Here is an 11,810-nt window from a genome sequence, read left to right on the forward strand (position 1 = left end):
ATATCGGAACCGATCCCATCATAAAGTCACATATAAATTCATCAAAATTTACTTTTCATGCTAAATTGCAAATTTTATCATTAACAACAAATACTGTCAGTTGTTTTCCTTAGGACAAGTTTCCTTTATTTATTTTCCAAGATAATGTTTGCCAAATACTGATTCTAAATTACCCTGGTTTGTCAGTCACTCTTTTCAGATAAAATGTTGTTCCATGACAAAAGTGCTGAGTTCAGCATGCGAGTCATACAATTGTTCAAGGCCTTTATTCAGGACAGCCGTTTTAATTCTGTAAGCAGCAGGAGTGCTTATGTATACTTCTCATTTGGCCATCCAGAATATTACAAAGACATACTCAGCCTCAAGATTTTATAATTCCTAATGTTTCACCCAGGGAATTCTTAAATGAAGTTAGATTTCTTTCCCCCCTTTGAATGTGTGGCAGTGAAGAATACAATGATAGGCTGACTCCTGGTAGAGTCTGATGCCAAAACCTTAATTTACTAAGGTGCCAACAGTTTTAACCACTATTGCTCTTGCACCACTGGTTTGATTTCACACACCTCTTCTAAGGGTCTCAGAGACCCGCTGGGGTATGCAGACCAAGCTTTTGAAACCGCTGAACTATGCTAATTTTTCTAAAGGGAAGTATCTATAACAACCACAAAATAGTTTTGTCCATCCGTAAATAACTAGCAGTCATTCATCCATACATATGCACAAAGGAAGCCTGTTGAAGAGGCACTAAACCCAGGAAGAAGGATGGGGGCAATCAAAGCTGAGATAAGCCATATAAGATGAACGAGAAGAAACCAAAAAAAAAAAAAAAAAAGACTTCTTGGTGAAGGGGTAGAGGTGCTGCAGAAAGATAGAAGTCAGACGAGTGAGAAACCAGTGACACTTGGAGAAGTAGGAGAACTCGGGTTTATTTTATGTCCTCGGACCCAGATGAGCTCGCGCTGGAAATTCTGGGCCTCGGGCAGTGGGGTTACAGAGCTTTTATAGGGGAGTGCAGGGGCTCAGGTTCCAAGGGCTATGCTGACTGCTGGTAGTTGGGTTTAAATTGAGGTGAGGCTGCTTTAGGCAGGAACAGCAGCTGACGCAGGGAGCTTGCGGTGGGAAGCCTGTTTAAAGAAGGAGAAAGGGCTGGTTATCTCTTGCTCCCTGCGGGGCTTCTGGTTATCTCTTGCTATTTCTAGTAACTTTCCATCTTCTGGGGTACCGGCCTGGGCCTGCTCTGGGTAATCTTCCTCTTCAGAAGTACTTGGGTAGGGCACCCAAAGCAGAGGAAACACGCTGTTGAACACCATGACTGACTACAGCATTATTTATTAGAATAGGCTAGATTGTATTGTTGTAGCACACACCTAAATCTCTGTAGCTTAATGCGTCACAATTTATTTCTCACTCATAGACTATTGCCAGTAGGATGACTCATCAAGGCAGCTGGATGAGCAATTCAGGCTGCTTTTATCTGCACGCGTGCCAAGTGAACATGCAGCCTCCACAATCTCCATGGCAGAGAAAGAAAAAGCTGCTAATAGATCTCACAGAGCTGAAAATATATCTACTAATGGTCTTAGACCATTCGACAGAACGCCTCCAATGGCCGCTTAAACTTAAGAGGGCTGAGAAATGTGAGAGAGCACTTGGGTATGTGGAGAGGCATAAATTAAACTGGCCTAACCTAGTTCCGTAAAACAGACCCCTGGCGCTAATTTCTACTACTGCAAAAGATGGATAGTTTCTGTAGATAAACAGGAAAGTGCTCTGTTAATCAACCAGAATGATGACTAGTAGGCAGATTCCCACTGCAGTTTCGGGTCAAAAAGGAGAAGAAATAGAGCTGGAGGGCTTAGATAGTAAGCAAGAGATTCTTTATAATGATCGAAAGTTCAGTCTGGTATTGGAGAGCTAAATTTTTTCCGTAAGTGGGTAGAAGAGGGAAAAGAAAACAGGTGTATGCATTTTCTTTCCACAGATGTGTTAATAAAATTTGTGTTAATTCAATTTTTTTAAGCTGAATTACACTTTAAATTCTCTAAAATAGCCTGCTTTTTAAATAAATACATTATTTTGAATTATTTTTCTATATAGGGTATATAGAAATTATATATATAATATATTTGCTTAAGGAATAATAAGCTTTCCACTTTTACCTCTGAAATCTGTGATTATTAGAAAAGAACACCTATGCTCTAGCACTTCTCCCAGCAGGGGGCACTACAACCCAGGTATCAAGCTTCACAGAGCTTCCGTAAATGTCAAACTTTTATAGTTACTTGACAACTTTCGTAAACGGGCAAAGTATAGTCCCATGAGGAGGCAGGGGAAGACAAAGTAAAAATTTCCCTTCCAGTTCTTTTTTCTGGTAAACAAAAAATATAAATCGACAAGATCTGTGCATGTTCTTACCAATTCGTACCAAGTGTCAAATGGAGACAGCTAACAGCCCAGAGGGCAGTTTTTATAAGGTTGTCATCACATCTAACAAGTTGTAAATATGGTTTGGGGAAGAGCATAGATTAAGTTCCATTTTAAAGGAAGATGCCAAGAACATTCTTGCAAATGACAATATCAAGTTTCATGATAAATAAAAATATACATATCGACTAATGGATTCTGCTCTAAAAACCACATGGTCTGGTGGAGGGAAAGTGTAAATACACAGCAAATTCAAATACATAACTGCAGTAATAATTGCCAGGTTTACACCTGGAAACTGTTTCAAATCTCCAGTTGCCTCTTTGACCACTCCAAACAGTTCAAAGCCCCATAAACTTGACATCAGCACACTTCATCATCTGACTCACATATGTGTTCCCCTTTCTCTGCCCATTCATTATTTAATGGCATTGCTGTTCTTGTATATCATGCCATATTCACCAAGTTTAAAGCCAAACAGCACACGGAGCACAATAGAGGCCCACTGGAGTAGTGGTTTAAAGCACCGACACTGGAATCATTAGACCTGCGTTGGAATCTGTCCGTGCCACAGCTGTAGGAACTTTGCCAAGTTTCTTAATTTCCCCAGGCCCTCATGTCTTTGTCTACAAAGTAGAAATGATAATTGTTAGTACCAAGGCTTGTACATAACATAATCACTATACGGCATTTAACACAGTGCTGAGCGTATAGTAAACCACCCTCCCCCCGCAAAGAGTGGCCATCTATTGTTACAGAAGCTAGGCCTTGGAGGGAGGGGAGAATTTGGACGGGTTACAGAGTGTGGGAAAAGGCTGGCATTTCAGGTGAGGGGAATATAGAACTTGAGCAAAGAAATGAACATGACACATTTGAGTGCACTAGAAAAGAAATGCATATCAAGAAGGAGAGGAGTAAGCCTGGGCTTATGGGATTGATCTAGAAGAGTGGTACCCATCTTCGGAGACCTAAGTGAGGGGGTAAGATGTGTGGTTATCATATGGCATCCTCAGATCCATTAGTGCTCCAAACAGTGCTGTTAAACTAACTATATATATATTACTTACCACTTTCAAATATATATGGATGCTATTGAAATTTATAAAGTACAAATTTATTGAAAGTGGTCATTGAACAAGAATACCATTATTCAGGTCTCAACTTAAATCTTACATCCTCAGACTTTTCCTAGTTCTACTACTAAAAGTAGTGCCCATGCCTTCTTTACTCTATAGTCCTTATTCTGCTTTAACTTGCTTCATAGCACCAGAAGCGACCTGGAATTATATTATGTGTTTATTTGTTTACTCTATCTCCTCTCTTTGACTATAAGCTACCATAAAGGCAAGAACTCTGTTGTATTCACTACTATCACTCCAACATCTGGAACAATATCTCTACATGGTGGGCCTTAGGTAAATATTTGCTGAATGAATAAACACATCTACAAAGTACTGGTTTCAAGCACATACCACAAGGCAAATTAATTGATTATGTTATATGCATTCATTTTCAGTGAACAATTCAAATTAAAATAGCATCAGAAGACTCTTCACTTCCTCTTTATAGTTATCATTGGCTCTTTGCCTGAAATGAGAATTTCTTATTAATATAAAAGGTGCCACAGAAGAATTGTCCTAAATTATGAAACACATAAGAGGGAAATAAGTCTTTGTTCTAAAAGGATGCAGCTTAAACATGTGAAGGAACACTGCTTCTGAGATATAAGTACATAGCATAGCTATTTGTTACAGTGCTCAAATGATAAAGACATTAATCAGAGCCTCCTCTAACCCAAGACAGGTTAAACCTCTAACATGTTATTTTAAAATTAGGTAATGTGTATTGTCACTTGGAGGCTGAGTCACTGAAGTGACAATACATTTTGAACTCCTGCAACCCCAGGCATCATAAGACAATGAACACATGTCATAAGATTGCTTAAATGCTCAGTACGGCAAGAAACAAGATCTGTGTTTATGTATAAAGAAAGCAGGTCATCAAAGGATATACTGACCATTTGATGAGAAATTTGGTATGACCCAAAGTGCTCAATATATAGTATTATGTCAGGAGATATCTGAGTTTTAATATAAGAGTTACATTATTTGATGCCCTGTCATGTTTATTGGGTTCCCTGACCTTTATTCTGACATTTGCACATACATATCAGTTAGATTACCACTAATTATAGGGCAAAAGTTGATAGCTCCTCTAAAGTATTTTATGTGTCTGAACTTCCTTCTCCCAAGAGTTTGATAGGGTCCACTTCATTTTCTTCCTATAACAGGAATGGAAATAGTAGTCATGCTGTTCTCCTTTCTTCTCTCATGACTGGCCGTCATTCTTTAAACAGTATATTAGCAAATTTCTTCTGGATATTGACCATGAATGAATAGTGTGATTAATACAAATCACAATAGCAAGCAAACAATTACGCATGGGACAACCTGTTTATCCATGTACTCACCTATTGCTACATCAGAATTATTTCTGATATGTCTGTCCCTAAAAAATCCTAAACTCCTTGCAAATCAAGTAAGATATTTTCAGTGCTAATGACTTGAATAGCTGCATGTATAACTCCCTTCCACCCACCATTCCTATGAAGTGCAGAAGTCAGAATCAGGAAATTTGTCATGGCTCTCCTAGAGGTAACTTCCTTTACTTTCTTGGAGCCCAGTAAATATGATTTTGTTTTCTGTTCCTCTTTGGCTTCTCAATCAAATAACTATACCCAAGTCCACAAAGATTCTGTTTTTACAGTTTGAAGCCTTTGATGATCTTCTTTAATGTGGTGATTAGGATTTGACTTCAGGAAGAAAGGCTAATGGTAGGGGATCTTAGGATCACCAACAATCCAATGAGAAAAACTGTATTCCAGTTCCAATTCTGTTAGCTATATTGTGGCTTGGGAAATTTACTCTATCACCCTGATCTTAGTTTCCTTTCCAGATTAATGGGAATAATAGTGTACACTTCACAGCATTGTTAGGATTAAGGAAACAAAGTACTGAAAATGCTGAGTACAGCAACAGGAAATCAGCAAATCTTCATTAAATTAGGAACTGCTCTAGAACTGCATTTTGTCACATCCCTTTTTCCTCAAATATTTATTTCGCATGCAAATATGTATGCCAGTATTTTCTACCAGTTATATAACACCGTATATGGATCTTTTTTTAAGTTTTTATTTTAATTTCAGTTAGTTAACTGATAGTGTCAACTAGTTTCAGATATACAATATAGTAATTCAACAATTTCATACATCGCCTGGGGCTCATCACAACAAGTGCCCTCCTTAATCCCTATCATCTAACTAATGCATCCCATCCCCCACCTTCCCTCTGGTAATCATCAGTTTGACTGGCCTCACCAGTTCACATTCCCACCAACAGTGCAACAGTGTTCCCCTGAATTAGGAGAATAAAAAAACATGATAGATGTTTCTCCACATCCTTGCCAACACCTGTTGTTTCTGATACTGTTAGTTTTAGCCATTCTGATAGGTGTGAGGGGATATCACATTGTAGTCTTGATTTGTATTTCCCTGATGATCAGTGATGTTGAGCATCTTTTCACGTGTCTGTTGGCCGTCTGTATGTCTTCTTTGGAAAAATGTCTATTCGTGTCTTCTGACCATTTTTAAATTAGATTATTCTTTTTTGGGGGTGTTGAATTTTACATGTTCCTTAATATTTTGACATTCTTAACTTTTACTGAACTATCCTATAGATGAGAACTTTTAAAAGCACTTTATCCTACTTCCAATTTTTTAGGTTATCTAATATGAAGAGTTATGTCTTCAGTTCTTAGAAATTCTTGGTTATTATTTCTTCTAATATTGTATCACTCTATTATATCCTTATAAGATCCCATGGAATGTTTTTCATCTTATTTTTATCATTGTAGGTATTTTAGGTAATATTCTTTGCCATTTTTTAAAAGATTTTATTTATTTATTTGAGAGAGAGGGAGAGAGAGAAGCAGACCCCCTGCTGAGCAGGAAGCACTATGCGGGTTTGATCCCAGGACCTGAGCTGAAGGCAGATGTTTAACTGACTGAGCCACCCAGGTGACCCTTCTTTGCCATTTTTAAATAAGAAATTCTTGGACCCAGAATTTTAACTACCATTGCTAAATGAGCTTATTTGTTCTAGATGTTTATCAATAGCAATACTTAGAGATGTTCTTTAACTACAAGCATTTAAAAGATGACAAAAATATTAACGGAGACTATTTCAAAATATTATTATAAAAATATTTTAAAAATATATAATGAATTATATGTATCTTATTAAAAGTTATCTATTTATAAGCTGAATATACAAATAAGCAATGGGCAGATTATATACAACTCTGACCCATTACCTTCAGCAACCAGCCCAGAAAGCCAACTCACTATCTGCAATGACCAGTCCAAGAGGCCAAATAAGCAATTGGCCCCAGATAAGTAGGACTTGATTAATAATATGATTAATAGCTGAGAACTTCTTTAAGATTTTCCTCTACTTCCAGCATAGGACCAATCACAGAAAGCTAAATATGCACCCTAATCCAATCAAATAGGATGCCTTACTTTTATTTAACCTTTCTACAGTTTCCCCCTGCTCTCTGCCTGCCTTTGACTCTACCAAACACAAATAAATGATAATGGCTGATTTTCTTCCTATAGAAATTCTGAATAAATAGGCTTTACTTGTTCTCATTTGGTTGGTCTTTGTGTGTATGTATTTCTAGAAATAATATATATGCATATAACTAGAAATAGTGTGAGTGTGTATAGATAGATAAATAGATAGATGATATGATATAGATACAGATACAATTTATATGTATTATGTAGGGTGGTTCCAGCATTAATTTCTAGCACTTTATTATTAAAGATAGCTAGTGAAGCTATCTCAAAAGTTAAATATTATGTATACTGTTTGTGTACAAAGTCCTTATGAATGAGTACTTGATTAATTTGTTACTTCAACAACGTTTATAACTATGTGCCAAGCACTGTTGTAAGCATTAAAGAGGCAATGATCTATGTTTTCACTCTACTAATAAGTTGATAAATTATTATATGTGTATAGACATACACATATATATGTGATATATATGTAGACAGAGACAGAGATAACAAACTACAACTGCTAAGAAAAACAAGTAATCAGAGGTTGAGGCTAGAAAGTGATGGAGCCATTATTTTAGAGAACATGGTCAGAGAAGTGCCTTTGATGAGGTGACATTAGAGTGGAGATGTGAAAGAAATGAAGGAGCAAGACTTGTAAGTATCTCCAGGAAAAGTTTCAAAGGGAAGAGTACAGAAACTACAAAGGCTGAGGACAACATGGCTGGAACTGAGTGAAAATGAGGTTGGAAAGAACAGAGAAGTAGTAGGGCACGATTAAATATGGTTTTTTTATGCCAAGATAAAACGGAATATTATTCTAACTGTGCTGGAAAGGCATTTGAGGGGTTTATGCAAGGCAGCAACATAATCTGACTAGTATTTCGATGAGATCACTCTAACTGTTGTATACAGGATAGACTGAATGGGGCCAATCATAGAAGCAGTGATAGTTAGGAGGTAATGTAGTATTTCAGGTAACTGATGATCAGGTTATTGATTAGGGTGGTATAGGTGAAGATGGTGACAAGTGGTCAGATCTGAATTTTGAAGATAGAGAGTAGGATTTTCTAATGGATTGGATGTGGAGAGGAGTCTAAGATGGCTTCAAGGTTTTTGTCATGACCAACTGGAATGAGGAATGGTGCAATTTACTGAGATTGAGACTGAGTGGGAAGAAGCACTCAGGAAGGTTAGGGAGAACTAATTGTTAAGGGTGGGAAAGGTTAAATAGAAGATGTCTGATCCGTAGTGAAGAGAAGGGCCATATGCACCCCAATGTTCATAGCAGCATTGTCCACAATAGCTAAATTATGGAAGGAACCGAGATGCCCTTCAACAGATGAATGGATTAAGAAGTTGTGGCCCATATATACAATGGAATATTATCAGCCATCAGAAAGAATGATTTCTCAACATTTGCTGCAACATGGATGGCACTGGAGGAGATAATGCTAAGTGAAATAAGTGAAGCAGAGAAAGACAATTATCATAAGATTTCTCTCATCTATGGAACATAAGAACTAGGAAGATCGGTAGGGAAAGAAAGGGATAAAGAAAGGGGGGGTAATCAGAAGGGGGAATGAAGCATGAAAGACTATGGACTCTGAGAAACAAACTGAGGGCTTCAGAGGGGAGGGGGGTGGGGGAATGGGATAGACTGGTGACGGATAGTAAGGAGGGCACGTATTCCATGATGCACTGGGTGTTATACACAACTAATGAATCATCGAACTTTACATCAGAAACCAGGGATGTACTGTATGGTGACTAACATAATAAAAAAACATTAAAAAAAAAATTCTAACTTTAAAAAAAAAAAAGAAGATTCCTGATGAAATACAAGTGAATATGTTGGGCAGAAATTTATATATGCCAATCTGGAGTTCAGAAAAGGGATCAGGATTGGAAATGTGAGCTGGGGAGTCATGAACATATCGAGAGTATATTTGAAACAAAAAAAGTCCATGAAAGTCAGGAAGTAAATGTGATAGAGAAGATATCTGAAGGCTGAGCCCTGAGAACTTGCAAGATAGACTGATTGGAAAGAGTAGAGGATTTGTGAAGTAGTTTTTCACTCATTGTCCTGTAATTAGCTGCTGCTGAGGAGTCACGTAACTCCTAGTTGATTCACGTTTCAAGTATTGGATACAATCTACTATGGCCACAGGTACACTAAGGACACAGTGTGTAGTAGTTTGAACATATTTCCTTTGCTAATTAGGAATAATTTAAAGCTAAAAAGTAGCTACAGGTTTTTTTCTTGGGTACTTTCTCAACAACCTTTTGAAGTAGATATTTTAATCAAACACTAGAAGTACTGTGCGTAATTTAGCTCATGTAATAATAATGTCTGCCAAACCCTTCAAATCTTTAGTGCCCAAGAGCATGCCTTACAGAAGTAGGAGCTGAATAAATATTCGTTCCATACTGTAATGTTTCACTGGCAGATATTTAATAGTCACAAAGCCATTTTATGTACTGGCAAAGAACACTAAAAATGATGATTGTAAAGGTTATTTTCTATTCATTTCCTTCAGCCACGTGAAGGAATATGAATAAGAAAAAACAGTATTTCTTGAAATACAGATCCCATATCCAAATTCTTTCATCAATATTTTAACTTCTGACTTACTGTGAGGCTTGGGTCAAACTGTGTAACCCTTGTATAGAGTGAGATAATTTTTTCTTTCTACATGTTGGAAGCTGTAAGATTTGATAGGTTATGTGCTGTCCGCAGACTCTCTGGTAGAGAGTCAGCAATAATGATAGTGATGATTACAGGTGTGTCAGAATGATGTCTCAATTGACCAGCTGTTGTTTTTAGCATGGCCCTGCGATTGGCTAAAAAAGATGGCATGTGACTAGTTTCAAATTGGCAAGAATGCTTTTGAAACTGGGGCCCTTGTCTGACTCAGATTTAAAGGGTTAAGTTCGGGGAGAAGGAGGTTAACTCTGCATTATCTTTCATATATTTTGGATGTCAGAGAAAAGATTCCAGAGTTGCATTCTAGGACCATTTGCAACAACTGCCAGCCAAAGAAGTAGAAACTGTCTAATGACGGAACCACTTCAAGACTAGAAACTATAAGGTATGGAAGCAATTGTTAAAAGGATTAAACACATATTTTAAAATCCATTTGCTTTCCTCCTTTTGCCCTTTTATAGTTTACTATGACGTGATTCTTAACCATTTACTTCTTATGCTTACGTTTTAAATCTGTCTTGTTCAGATTTTATTCTCTCTACTTGAACCTTGAATGATTAGGAATTTCAATTTGTTGCATAAAATGTACAGTCAATTTTAAAAATATCTTGGGAGGTTTATAATGGCATTTATTTGTTTGAAAACTTTAATTCAGTGGTACCAAAAACTCCTGGGAAATCCCTGAGACTCTCCTTACTTGTTGACATCAAAATTAAAGTATCCTTTGTGGTTTTGCCGTGTTGACATTTGTACTGACTGAAGCAAAAGCAATGATGATTGAAACTGCTGCACCTTAGTGTGAATCACCAAACTGTACCCTGCTGCCATTACATATTTTGCTTTTAAGCATTACAAAAAAAAAAAAAAAAAGAGAATTCCAGTTTCACTTAAGAATGTTATTGATGAAGCAGTAAAATGTATTTATTTTATTAAAGCTTGAACATTGTGTACAGCCCTTTATTAATACGTCTAGGGACAAAATGAAAACCAGGCGTAAACACTTCGGCTGCATACTGAAGTGCAATGGTCTTGAGGAAAGTCCTCAGATATTTGAAAAAAGCTGAAAAAGCTACTATTTAACACATGGCACCAGTTTTACTTTAAAGAGCAACTGACAGACAAACTATGGTTATTTAGATTTAGTTTTTTGGGCAGGTAGCTTATAAAAAATTTAAAAAGTGAGTTTGTCACTTCAAAGAAAACAGCTAATAATTTTTTGTTTGTGATAAAATTCAAACTCACAAGAAAAATTTGAATTTTTAAAAACTTGCATAATCCCCTGTAAATGTTACAGCTTTCTAATACACTTACTTTTTATAATGAGATTGGTGTTATTAAGAAATATGGGGTTTTTGATATTATAAAATGAAATGTGTTAACACTTGGGAGATATGGATGATTATGTGAATTAAGTGAATCAGTACTTTATGAAGACCTAATGCATGATATTACAAAATCATACACATATAAAAATCCTGTCAAGTGTGACAAAGACTAACGGACTTTAACCTACCAAAGTACACAAATTTAATTGATATGGTCTCAGATTCTACATGGCAACAATTCACCTTTTTCATGTTTGGTGTAAAATCAAAGAATATCCATAATTATTTGAAAGCCTATCAAAATACTTTTTCTTTCCAAGAACATCTCTGCGTGAGACAGAATTTTCCTAAAATACTTAAGTCAAAACAACACATGGCAATACAGTGAGTTTAAGAGCAAATAGACAGAAAATAAGATTCACATATTTTTGAAAATATAGTTTTTAAAAATAAAAATGGTATCTTTAAATGGCTTATTTTTATTTTAAATAAATACTTTAAATTTCTTAGTTTTAATTTCTAATACAGTAATTATTGATAGATAGTCAACATAAACTACAGCTATTTAAGGTCTTCAGTAATTTTTAAGGTTATGGGGTGGTCCTGAGACTAACTATGCATTTCTGAGGACCACTGATTTAATTCTTTGCAAGGGAGAAGTCAAGCATAACAGACTTATGTAATGATAGGGTGCTGATTCATTAGCCTCAAAACTAGATTTTAAAAATATATA

Source organism: Ursus maritimus, unplaced genomic scaffold (genome assembly GCF_017311325.1).
Source record: "Ursus maritimus isolate PB19 unplaced genomic scaffold, ASM1731132v1 scaffold_8, whole genome shotgun sequence".
NCBI lineage: Eukaryota > Metazoa > Chordata > Mammalia > Carnivora > Ursidae > Ursus > Ursus maritimus.